This window comes from Rattus norvegicus, chromosome 11, assembly GCF_021556685.1.
Source record: "Rattus norvegicus strain SHRSP/BbbUtx chromosome 11, alternate assembly SHRSP_T2T, whole genome shotgun sequence".
Taxonomy (NCBI): Eukaryota; Metazoa; Chordata; class Mammalia; order Rodentia; family Muridae; genus Rattus; species Rattus norvegicus.
Window position 1 is genome coordinate 78,214,635 of NC_141544.1, and position 13,244 is coordinate 78,227,878.

General features: G+C 40.7%; 1 pseudogene; it reads left to right on the forward strand.

Annotated features, from left to right (window-relative positions):
- The first annotated feature begins 6,772 nt into the window (after positions 1 to 6,772).
- LOC120095719 (U6 spliceosomal RNA) lies at positions 6,773 to 6,873 on the forward strand (annotated as a pseudogene).
- Positions 6,874 to 13,244: the final 6,371 nt, after the last annotated feature.

Genomic DNA, 13,244 nt, shown 5'->3' on the forward strand with positions numbered 1-13,244 from the left:
GTTTCCCTCCTTTTGTTGAAGTTTTCCATCTATTGTCCTTTGTAGGAATGGCTTCGTAGAAAGATATTGTGTAAATTTAGTTTTGTCATGGAATACCTTGGTTTCTCCATCTATATTAATTGAGAGTTTTGCTGGATATAGTACCCTGGGCTTGCATTTGTGTTCTCTTAGGGTGTGTGACATCTGCCCAGTAACTTCTGGCTTTTATAGTCTCTGGTGAGAAGACTGGTGTAAATCTGATAGGTCTGCCTTTATTTTGCCCTTAATGCTTTTAATATTCTTTCTTTGTCTTGTGCATTTGGACTATTATGTGATGGGAGGAATTCTTTTTCTGGTCCAATCTATTTGGAGTTCTGTAGGCTTCCTGTAAGATTATGGCCATCTCTTTCTTTAGGTTAAGGAAGTTTCCTTCTATAATTTTGTTGAAGATATTTCCTCAACCTTTAAGTTGGGAGTTTTCACTGTCTTCTATACCTATTATCCTTAGGTGTGATCTTTTCATTGTGTCCTGGATTTCCGGGATGTTTTGGTCTAGAAGCTTTTTGCATTTTCATTATCTTTGACAGTTGTGTTGATGTTTTCTATGGTATCTTCTGCCCCTGAGATTCTCTCTTCTATCTCTTGTATTCTGTTGGTGATGCTTGCATCTATGACTTCTGATCTCTTCTCCAAGGTTGTCTCCCTTTCTGCTTTCTTTATTGTTTCTATTTCCATTTTTAATTTCTGGATGGTTTTGTTCTATTCCTTCACCTTTTTGGTTATGTTTTCCTATAATTCTTTCAGGGAATTTTATATTTCCTCTTTAAGTGCTTCTACTTGTTTCCTTGTGCTGTCCTTTATTTCTTTAAGGGAATTATTTATGTCCTTCTTAAAGTCCTCCATCATCATAAAATGTGATTTTAAATCTAAATCTTGCTTTTCCAGTGTGTTTGATATCTTGTATTTGCCATGGTGGGAGAACTGGGCTCTGATGGTACCAAGTAGTCTTGATTTCTGTTGCTTAGGTTCCTGTGCTTGCCTCTCACCATCAGGGTGCCTCTGGTGTTAGCTTGTCTTGCTGTCTCTGACAGTGGCTTGACCCTCTTGTAGGCCTGTGTGTCAGCACTCCTATAGACCTGTTTTCTTTCATCCAGATCTGGCAACAGAGAGCTCTGCTCTCAGGTGTGTAGGCGCTCCTGGTGACTGGCTTTCAGCTCTCAGCTCAGGCAGAAGTCAGAAGGGTCTTGCCCCTGAATGCTCCTAGGTCTCTGTGCCCAGGGGGCACATATGGCACTAGGTGGTTTTCTCTTGGGTCAGGAATGTGGCAGAAAGTAGTTGTCTCCTCTGAGTTTTTTGGGGTGTCTGTATTCTTGACCATCCAGCTTTCTCCCCCACGGGATTTGGGTGCAGGGAATTGTGGGACCAGTTCAGTTCAGTTTCTGGCACAGGCAGAAACCAGCAGGTTCCTTCAGTTGACTGCTCCTATATTCCTGTATCCAGAGGCACTATGCAGTTTTCTCTAAGGCCAGAAATGTGGGCAGAAGTGGCAGTTTGTCCTGCAGTCTCAAATTGTCCACACTTCTGGAGTTCAGCTCTCTCCCCCATAGGATTTGGGTTCAGAGAGCTGTGGGATTGGTTCAGGTCAGTTCCAGGCACAGCCAGAAACCAGAAGTGTCCTGTCCCAGACAACTACTGCGTTTGTGTGTTCTGGTGCTACTAGACAGGTCACTTGGAGCAGAAAAGTTGATCTTACCTCTGCTCTCAGGTGTGTAGGCACTCCTGCTGATGGGCTTTCAGCTCTTAGTTCAGGCAGAAACCTGAAGGGTCCTGCCCCTGACTGCTCCTAGGTCCCTGTGCACAGCGGACACAGATGGTACTAGGCGATTTCCTATTGGGTCAGGAATGTGAGCAGAAAGTAGTTGTCTCCTCTGAGTTGTCAGGAGTGTCTGCACTTCTGAGGGTCCAGCTCTCTCCCCCACAGGATTTTCAGATGATTTCTTAATGAGGAATTGTAATACAGATACCTTCCAAAAGATGTTTGTTGAAGTAAAGGTGATTTAGCGTTACTGGGTAGTTAAAAGTGCTCCTGAAAAATACAAAAAAGAGATTATATCAACAATCTAGGATACAAGATAGGTCTTTAGAAAATCCAGCCTCGGGCTGGAGAGATGGCTCAGCCGTTAAAGGCTAGGCTCACAACCAAAAATATATGAAAATTCAGCCACAAAATTGCAGATCAGAAGACACTGATTACAAAACCTTAAAGATTTTCAAAAATTGCTGGTATAAACTAATTGGCTATAGCTCATAATTCAATTAACTACTCAAGAGTTAAGTAATTTATTTCATACCTTACCTGGTGATTCAATGTTAAACAGTCTGATAACCACAGAAATTATCTAATATCTCTCCCAATAGACACACTGGAGGTGTAAACTGTGTTATAACCCTGCTCTCTCATCAAGGTAACATTATTTTCTTAACTATATACAAAATATCTATGTAAAAAACCTGATCCTAACTAAACTGTTATCTCTTTAAAAATCCTTTTATCTCTGTCATTCTATAGAGCTAGTCTACATTTCTCTTGAGGTCCTCAAAACCTAAGAGAGCTACTTAGATTGGTAGTATTCAGCTAAGATATCAGTCTGGAGGTAAGCCAACATGGGAGGGAGCCTCTCATATAGGATCTCAAATGCTTTGGGTATGTTCTTAGCCCTAGATAAGGAATAAAGTAGAAGACATCTCTCCTTCTGTCACCACCAGTATTAAGAGTTAATTTGGTCAAGGCCTCCTTCAGGGTCTGATTTATCTTCTCTATTTATCCTGAACTTTGGGATCTGTATGTACAATGTAATTTTCAATTGGTCCCCAGAAACTGTGTTGGAGATTGAGTTCCTGAAAATGAATGTTTGTCTACTGTCAGACCAACCAGGGTAGGCAAACTAAATCTGTGAATGACACCTTCTAGAAGTTTCTTTGTCGATACATTGGCAGTCTCTTTTTTGTAGAGTAGGCTTCCAAGTATCCTGAAAAATGTATTCATAAACACTAGCAAACATTTGTATCCACATGTTCTTGGTTTTATTTTTCTATAATCTGTTTTTCAATTAGCCCCTGGCCATTGGCCCCAGATTCTTAATCCTGGAGTGGCTCGTTGATTTGGGGCCTAAGGAGTTCATAGCTTGGCAGGTGGCACAATCTAAGGTTCCCTGATCAGTCAATTGTCCTAAGTACCTTGTCTCTCACAGAAATTCTTTCAGGTTTCAGTGACCAGGTCACTTGGTGAATCTAATAGATGATTTTTCTAGCCAACTCCTTAGGTAGGATCATGTAGCCTTCAGAGTTCAGCAAGGATCTGTCTCTTCTGTAAACTCCTTGGCATTTCACCTGATCTCCTTTGTCTTCAGCAGTATATTCATAGATGGCTCAGAGTGCAGAGGGTGGCAATGCTACCAGATTGTCAAGAGTGGACGCTTGAGTGGCCTCCCTCTCAGCTTTATCAGCTAGCCTGCACCCCTTGGCTAGTTCTGATGTCCTTCTCTGGTGCCTGGGGCAAGGAATTATGACCATGTTGAGAAGAAGCTATAATGTCTCCAATAAAGTATATATATATATATATATATATATATATATATATATATCTCACTAATTTTTGATGGTTTTTCTTTCAGCAATCAGTAATCCCATCACTGTTAGTGTAAATATTAGCTATGGCTCCTTTTGCCAGTTTTAAAGCCTGTGTTAGAGTCTTTAGTTCAGCTCTCTGGGCTGAAGTTTCCAGTGCCAAAGCAGTTGCCGAAATAACAGAGTCCAAATCTATTATTGTTGCCCCTGTATACCAGATTTTACTCTGGATAATGCATCAATCTGTGAAGTAGATACGTTCTGCATCTGGCCATGACATATAAGTCAAGTCTGGCATGATGTTCTGGATGTGCGCCAGAACTATACAGAATTATTTTGCACATCTGAGGAAGGGTCAAGTAGCAAGGTGACTGACTTTAGGTCAAATGTTCAATCATATCTTTTGTGGGGGGTATTCAAAAGTAGACCCTAAAAGTGTACCAGTGTGCTGTTAGATGCCCATTAGCTGTGTTAATTCTTGAGGATCCCCTCAATAACATTGGGCATGGTGATAACAAATTCCTGCCCAATGTTTATTTTGTCAGCATCCTTGACTAGGAGGGTAGTAGCAGCTATGATCCAGAGGCAGGCTGGCCATACTTGGGCCACCAAGTCCAGCTTCTTAGATGAATAAACCACAAGTCATTCCAATGGTCCCAAACTTTGGGTGAGCATCCCTTTTGCCTTACCTATATATAGTTGGAAAGGTTTGTGAATGTCTGGGAGGACAAAAGGTGGCGCCTCTAATAAAGCCCTTTATAGAGTCTTAAAAGCCATGTTTATCTCAGGGGTCCATTTAACTTTGTCTTCATGGCCCCTGACCTCATATAATGGCTTAGGTATTTCAATGAATCCTGGAACCCAAAGTCTGCAAAATCTGGCAGATTCCAGAAATTTCAGTTGTCTTCTGTTTGATGGAACTGGGATGGTATGGATCTTTTGCTTCTGGGAGTCTGACAGCTTGTGTTGGCCCCCTTGAGTATGTACTCCATATAGGCGACCTCAAGTTGACAAAGCTGAACCTTCTTAGTAAATGCTGAAGAATTATACCCCAGATTCAAATACTATATAAAAGCAAACATGGCTTTATTTTGTAGAAATCTAGCAGGTTGGGACCTCTATCTTAAACTGTTGACTCTATAGCTAGGGACATTATAGAACCCTTAGTGGACCATAGAGGCTGGAAACTGTTGTTGGAGAAGTTTGGAAACAATTGCTGAGGAAGTCTTGAAATTGTTGTTGACCCATTGCCCTTGTCTCAGACTGAAAGACTCCTGGAGCGGGGAGACCCTCACTCAAGTCTTGGGATGATGTGACCTCCCAAGAACTCACGAGAGACCGTCCTTGCTGTAATCACACGAGGTTTATTGATAGGAACCAGTGCACTGGGGTCAAGACTTGTATCCCATGCAGAGGTAGAGGAGTTCGACCCCGGGTAGCTTGGAGAAGGGGTATTTAAAGGAAGAAACCACAACCTAAGGGTGTAGGGATGGTGTCATTGGAAAATGTCGAGAATACCAGTGAAAAATCACAAGGAGGAACTTCCTGTTCTCAAGATTGTTCTCAAGATTGTAATCTAACTTTATGGTCAGCTAGTTCCTGGAGTAGAGTCACTGAGCTAGCTAACCTACATTTTTGGCTCTATTCTGTTTGCTAGGGGGGGTCTGAATTTTTCCTGGTCCTTCAAGACCAGGTGGATGGGTAGCTGCAGATGGCAGGGCACATTGTGACCAGCTGACTGAAGGCATGGGGTTGTTTTGTTTTGTTTTGTTTTGTTTTGTTTTGTTTTGTTTTGTTTGACTAACTGACTTGCCTGGGCTTGCCTGAACTTGTCCAGTTCTTAGGCATAGTCTCCTTAACTCACAACTTGAAGCTTGTGATGGAATTAGTCTAGCCTTCTCAGTCTGTAATCAATCTTATGCTCAAAGGGCAGAGGCAGGAAGATCATGAGTTAGATTGAATTGAAGATTGATCTGGGCTACACATAGCAGCCATTGGTCTCAAACAAACATAAAAACAGCAAACCAAACATAGTATACATATATATTCACAAAGTATGTTACAAAAGGTGCTCTATTAAGTATAAAAACGTATAAAATGATATTAATGAATATTTAAAATCATTCAAAACTTCAGTTACAAATTATTAATGAAACACTTCCATATGTGTTTATATGTGTGCATCCATAGAAACATACATATGTAGTGTCTATAATTGGCAAATGCATTAATTAGAAAGTAGTGGCTGCTTAGCACTGAGGGGGTAAGAGAAGAGGAAGGAAGTTAGAGGAATGACCTTACTTCCTTGTGTGTGGAAAGAAAAAATATTATGAAATGACATGGTGAGGTTTGCACACATTTATGAATATGCTGAAAGTCCCTGAACAGATCCCTTGAAATATCTGAACTGCATGGTTTCTATGGCATATAAGTTGTTCAGTAAAAGTATTCAATGGGTCAGTGGATGAGGACATTGTCACCAAGCCTAATTACCTTAGTTTGGGCCTTGGACCCATGTGGTGGAAAGAACACAGATTTCCTCAAGTTAGCTTTTGACCACAAGTGGGATGTGGTACAAAGGTACACACACACACACACACACACACACACACACACACACACACACACACACAAATAAAAGAAATAAGAATTTTTTAAAAAGATGGAATTAAATAGAATAACACAAGAAGTTTGAGTGGTACCTGAGGACAAGATATCACTGTGCGATATCAGTGTTCATATCCTGATCTTGATTGTTGCTTTTTGGCTGTGTAGGAGGATGGCCTTGTGGAAAGTACACACTGCTATTTACACTACTGATCACCAGGAAGTATTTATTCCTGATGGGAAAACTCTGCAATTGACTCTTATGTGCAAGGGAAGCATGGTGGAGGGGAGAGGGCCTTCTTTATATGTTACAATTGTTTTGAAACATAACCTGTAAAATACAAATTTAATTTCAAATATGAAGGCACAGATGACATGCAGGCTTCTGGCCAACACAAGACATCAAGGTGTGTGATTCCCTGACAGCCACCAATGCACCTGTCGTGAGGATGGGGTGGTACAAACCTTTATTCTACTGCAAGTGAGGTCTAGGTTTTCAGAAGCTTTCCAGTTGGTATCTTTTTGATGAAGATTCTACACTGAACCAAGAACACTGTGCATGCTTTGGCAGCATGTGTATTGAAAATTGAAAAGATACAGGGATTGCCATGATCCTTGACCAAGGATGCCATGCAAAGGCATGAAACATTCCATGTTTTAAAATACTTTTCTAGAGAGACCTGTACTCCGTCCAGTGTGGAACGGTGCTGGGAACAGGGCCTCTACTCTGATTTCCAACCCATTGAGGCAGAAATTCTTGTCAGGCAAATATACTGGCAGATGTAATGAAAGATCCCCGTTTAATATTAGTGCAGCCATTTCTTCCCCCCCTCCCTCAAGCAAAGCACTTATAAATTATTTATTTCTTCTGCCAACAGCCATTTCTTAAGAATAAGAATCTTTTTTTTTATTAACTTGAGTATTTCTTATATACATTTCGAGTGTTATTCCCTTTCCCAGTTTCCCGGCAAACATCCCCCTAATCCCTCCCCCTTCCCTTCATATGGGTGTTCCCCTCCCCATCCTCCCCCCATTGAGCCCTCCCCCCAACTATCTAGTTCACTGGGGGTTCAGTCTTAGCAGGACCCCCTTCCACTGGTGCTCTTACTAGGATATTCATTGCTTCCTATGAGGTCAGAGTCCAGGGTCAGTCCATGTATAGTCTTTAGGTAGTGGCTTAGTCCCTGGAAGCTCTGGTTGCTTGGCATTGTTGTACATATGGGGTCTCGAGCCCCTTCAAGCTCTTCCAGTTCTTTCTCTGATTCCTTCAACAGGGGTCCAATTCTCAGTTCAGTGGTTTGCTGCTGGCATTCGCCTCTGTATTTGCTGTATTCTGGCTGTGTCTCTCAGGAGTGATCTACATCCGGCTCCTGTCAGCCTGCCCTTCTTTGCTTCATCCATCTTGTCTAATTGGATGGCTGTATATGTATGGGCCACATGTGGGGCAGGCTCTGAATGGGTGTTCCTTCTGTGTCTGTTTTAATCTTTGCCTCTCTATTCCCTGCCAAGGGTATTCTTGTTCCCCTTTTAAAGAAGGAGTGAAGCATTCACATTTTGATCATCCGTCTTGAGTTTCATGTGTTCTATGCATCTAGGGTAATTCAAACATTTGGGCTAATAGCCACTTATCAATGAGTGCGTACCATGTGTGTTTTTCTGTGATTGGGTTAGCTCACTCAAGATGATATTTTCCAGTTCCAAACATTTGCCTACGAATTTCATAAAGTCATTGTTTTTGATAGCTGAGTAATATTCCATTGTGTAGATGTACCACATTTTCTGTATCCATTCCTCTGTTGAAGGGCATCTGGGTTCTTTCCACCTTCTGGCTATTATAAATAAGGCTGCGATGAACATAGTGGAGCACGTGTCTTTTTTATATGTTGGGGCATCTTTTAGGTATATGCCTGAGAAAGGCATAGCTGGATCCTCAGGCAGTGCAATGTCCAATTTTCTGAGGAACCTCCAGACTGATTTCCAGAATGGTTGTACCAGTCTGCAATCCCACCAACAATGGAGGAGTGTTCCTCTTTCTCCACATCCTCGCCAGCATCTGCTGTCACCTGAGTTTTTGATCTTAGCCATTCTCACTGGTGTGAGGTGAAATCTCAGGGTGGTTTTGATTTGCATTTCCCTTATGACTAAAGATGTTGAACATTTCTTTAGGTGTTTCTCAGCCATTCGGCATTCCTCAGCTGTGAATTCTTTGTTTAGATCTGAACCCCATTTTTAATAGGGTTATTTGTCTCCCTGCGGTCTAACTTCTTGAGTTCTTTGTATATTTTGGATATAAGGCCTCTATCTGTTGTAGGATTGGTAAAGATCTTTTCCCAATCTGTTGGTTGCCGTTTTGTCCTAACCACAGTGTCCTTTGCCTTACAGAAGCTTTGCAGTTTTATGAGATCCCATTTGTCGATTCTTGATCTTAGAGCATAAGCCATTGGTGTTTTGTTCAGGAAATTTTTTCCAGTACCCATGTGTTCCAGATGCTTCCCTAGTTTTTCTTCTATTAGTTTGAGTGTATCTGGTTTGATGTGGAGGTCCTTGATCCACTTGGACTTAAGCTTTGTACAGGGTGATAAGCATGGATCGATCTGTATTCTTCTACATGTTGACCTCCAGTTGAACCAGCACCATTTGCTGAAAATGCTATCTTTTTTCCATTTGATCGCTTTGGCTCTTTTGTCAAAAATCAAGTGACCATAGGTGTGTGGGTTCATTTCTGGGTCTTCAATTCTTTTCCATTGTTCTATCTGTCTGTCTCTGTACCAATACCATGCAGTTTTTATCATTATTGCTCTGTAATACTGCTTGAGTTCAGGGATAGTGATTCCCCCTGAAGTCCTTTTATTGTTGAGGATAGTTTTAGCTATCCTGGGTTTTTTGTTATTCCAGATGAATTTGCAAATTGTTCTGTCTAACTCTTTGAAGAATTGGATTGGTATTTTGATGGGGATTGCATTGAATCTGTAGATCGCTTTTGGTAAAATGGCCATTTTTACTATATTAATCCTGCCAATCCATGAGCATGGGAGATCTTTCCATCTTCTGAGGTCTTCTTCAATTTCTTTCTTCAGAGTCTTGAAGTTCTTATTGTACAGATCTTTTACTTGCTTGGTTAAAGTCACACCGAGGTACTTTAAATTATTTGGGTCTATTATGAAGGGTGTCGTTTCCCTAATTTCTTTCTCGGCTTGTTTCTCTTTTGTGTAGAGGAAGGCTATTGATTTATTTGAGTTACTTTTATACCCAGCCACTTTGCTGAAGTTGTTTATCAGCTTTAGTAGTTCTCTGGTGGAACTTTTGGGATCACTTAAATATACTATCATATCATCTGCAAATAGTGATATTTTGACTTCTTCTTTTCCGTTCTGTATCCCCTTGAACTCCTTTTGTTATCTCATTGCTCTGGCTAGAACTTCAAAAACTATATTGAATAAGTAGGGAGAGAGTGGGCAGCCTTGTCTAGTCCCTGATTTTAGTGGGATTGCTTCAAGTTTCTCTTCATTTAGTTTAATGTTAGCAACTGGTTTGCTGTATATGGCTTTTACTGTGTTTAGGTACGGGCCTTGGATTCCTATTCTTTCCAGGACTTTTATCATGAAGGGGTGTTGAATTTTGTCAAATGCTTTCTCAGCATCTAATGAAATGATCATGTGGTTTTGTTCTTTCAGTTTGTTTACATAATGGATCATGTTGATGGTTTTCTGTATATTAAACCATCCCTGTATGCCTGGGATGAAGCCTACTCGATCATGGTGGATGATTGTTTTGATGTGCTCTTGGATTCGGTTTGCCAGAATTTTATTGAGTATTTTTGCATCGATATTCATAAGGGAAATTGGTCTGAAGTTCTCTTTCTTTGTTGGGTCTTTGTGTGGTTTAGGTATAAGAGTAATTGTGGCTTCATAGAAGGAATTCGGTAGTGCTCCATCTGTTTCAGTTTTGTGGAATAGTTTGGATAATATTGGTATGAGGTCGTCTATAAAGGTCTGATAGAATTCTGCACTAAACCCGTCTGGACCTGGGCTCTTTTTGGTTGGGAGACCTTTAATGACTGCGTCTATTTCCTTAGGAGTTATGGGGTTGTTTAACTGATTTATCTGTTCCTGATTTAACTTCAGTACCTGGTATCTGTCTAGGAAATTGTCCATTTCCTGCAGATTTTCAAGTTTTGTTGAATATAGGCTTTTATAGTAAGATCTGATGATTTTTTGAATTTCCTCTGAATCTGTAGTTATGTCTCCCTTTTCATTTCTGATTTTGTTAATTTGGACACACTCTCTGTGTTCTCTCGTTAGTCTGGCTAAGGGTTTATCTGTCTTGTTGATTTTCTCAAGGAACCAACTTTTGGTTCTGTTGAATCTTTCTATGGTCCATTTTGTTTCTACTTGGTTGATTTCAGCTCTGAGTTTGATTATTTCCTGCCTTGTACTCCTCCTGGGTGTATTTTCTTCTTTTTGTTCTAGAGCTTTCAGGTGTGCTGTCAAGCTGCTGACATATGCTCTCTCCTGTTTCTTTCTGCAGGCACTCAGCGCTATGAGTTTTCCTCTTAGCACAGCTTTCATTGTGTCCCATAAGTTTGGGTATGTTGTACCTTCATTTTCATTAAATTCTAAAAAGTCTTTAATTTCTTTCTCTATTTCTTCCTTGACCACGTTATCGTTGAGTAGAGCATTGTTCAATTTCCACGTATATGTGGGCATTCTTCCCTTATTGTTATTGAAGACCAGTTTTAGGCCGTGGTGGTCCGATAGCATGCATGGAATTATTTCCATCTTTCTGTACCTGTTGAGGCCCGTTTTTTTACCAATTATATGGTCAATTTTGGAGAAAGTACCATGAGGAGCTGAGTAGAAGTTATATCCTTTTACTTTAGGATAGAATGTTCTATAAATATCTGTTAAGTCCATTTGGCTCATGACTTCTCTTAGTCTGTCTACGTCTCTGTTTAATTTCTGTTTCCATGATCTGTCCATTGATGAGAGTGGGGTGTTGAAATCTCCTACTATTATTGTGTGAGGTGCAATGTGTGTTTTGAGCTTTAGTAAGGTTTCTTTTACATATGTAGGTGCCCTTGTATTTGGGGCATAGATATTTAGGATTGAGAGTTCATCTTGGTGGATTTTTCCTTTGATGAATAGGAAGTGTCCTTCCTTATCTTTTTTGATGACTTTTAGTTGAAAATTGATTTTATTTGATATTAGAATGGCTACTCCAGCTTGCTTCTTCCGACCATTTGCGTGGAAAGTTGTTTTCCAGCCTTTCACTCTGAGGTAGTGTCTGTCTTTGTCTCTGAGGTGTGTTTCCTGTAGGCAGCAGAATGCAGGGTCCTTGTTGCGTATCCAGTTTGTTAATCTATGTCTTTTTATTGGGGAGTTGAGGCCATTGATGTTGAGCGATATTAAGGAATAGTGATTATTGCTTCCTGTTATATTCATATTTGGATATGAGGTTATGTTTGTGTGCTTTTCTTCTCTTTGTTTTGTTGCCAAGACAATTAGTTTCTTGCTTCTTCTAGGGTATAGCTTGCCTCCTTATGTTGGGCTTTACCATTTATTATCCTTTGTAGTGCTGGATTTGTAGAAAGGTATTGTGTAAATTTGGTTTTGTCATGGAATATCTTGGTTTCTCCATCTATGTTAATTGAGAGTTTTGCAGGATACAGTAACCTGGGCTGGCATTTGTGTTCTCTTAGGGTCTGTATGACATCTGTCCAGGATCTTCTGGCTTTCATAGTTTCTAGCAAAAAGTCTGGTGTGATTCTGATAGGTCTGCCTTTATATGTTACTTGACTTTTTTCCCTTACTGCTTTTAATATTCTTTCTTTATTTTGTGCGTTTGGTGTTTTGACTATTATGTGACGGGAGGTGTTTCTTTTCTGGTCCAATCTATTTGAAGTTCTGTAGGCTTCTTGCATGTCTATGGTTATCTCTTTTTTTAGGGTAGGGAAGTTTTCTTCTATGATTTTGTGAAGTTATTTACTGGTCCTTTGAGCTGGGAGTCTTCACTCTCTTCTATACCTAGTATCCTTAGGTTTGATCTTCTCATTGAGTCCTGGATTTCCTGTATGTTTTGGACCAGTGGCTTTTTCCGATTTACATTATCTTTGACAGTTGAGTCAATGATTTCTATGGAATCTTTCTATGGCTCCTGAGATTCTCTCTTCCATCTCTTGTATTCTGTTGGTGAAGCTCGTATCCATAGCTCCTTGTCTCTTCTTTTGGTTTTCTATATCCAGGGTTGTTTCCATGTGTTCTTTCTTGATTGCTTCTATTTCCATTTTTAATTCCTTCAACTGTTTGCTTGTGTTTTCCTGGAATTCTTTCTGGGATTTTTGTGACTCCTCTCTATGGGCTTCTACTTGTTTATTTATGTTTTCCTGGAATTCTTTCAGGGATTTTTGTGATTCCTCTCTGTAGGCTTCTACTTGTTTATTAATGTTTTCCTGTGTTTCTCTAAGGGAGTTCTTCACGTCTTTCTTGAAGTCCTCCAGCATCCTGATCAAATATGATTCTGAAACTAGATTTGCTTTTCTGGTGTGTTTGGATATTCCGTGTTTGTTTTGGTGGGAGAATTGGGCTCCGATGATGCCATGTAGTCTTGGTTTCTGTTGCTTGGGTTCCTGTGCTTGCCTCTCGCCATCAGATTATCTCTAGTGTTACTTTGTTCTGCTATTTCTGACAATGGCTAGACTGTCCTATAAGCCTGTGTGTCAGGAGTGCTATAGACCTGTTTTCCTGTTTTCTTTCAGCCAGTTATGGGGACAGAGTGTTCTGCTTTCGGGTGTGTAGTTTGTCCTATCTACAGGTCTTCAGCTGTTCCTGTGGGCCTGTGTCTTGAGTTCACCAGGCAGGTTGCTTGCAGCAGAAAAGTTGGTCTTACCTGCGGTCCTGAGGCTCAAGGTTGCTCGTGGGGTGTTGCTTATGAGCTCTCCTTGGCGGCAGCAACCAGGAAGATCTGCGCCGCCCTTTCCGGGAGCTTCCGTGCACCAGGGTTCCAGATGGCGTTTGGTGTTTTCCTCTGGCGTC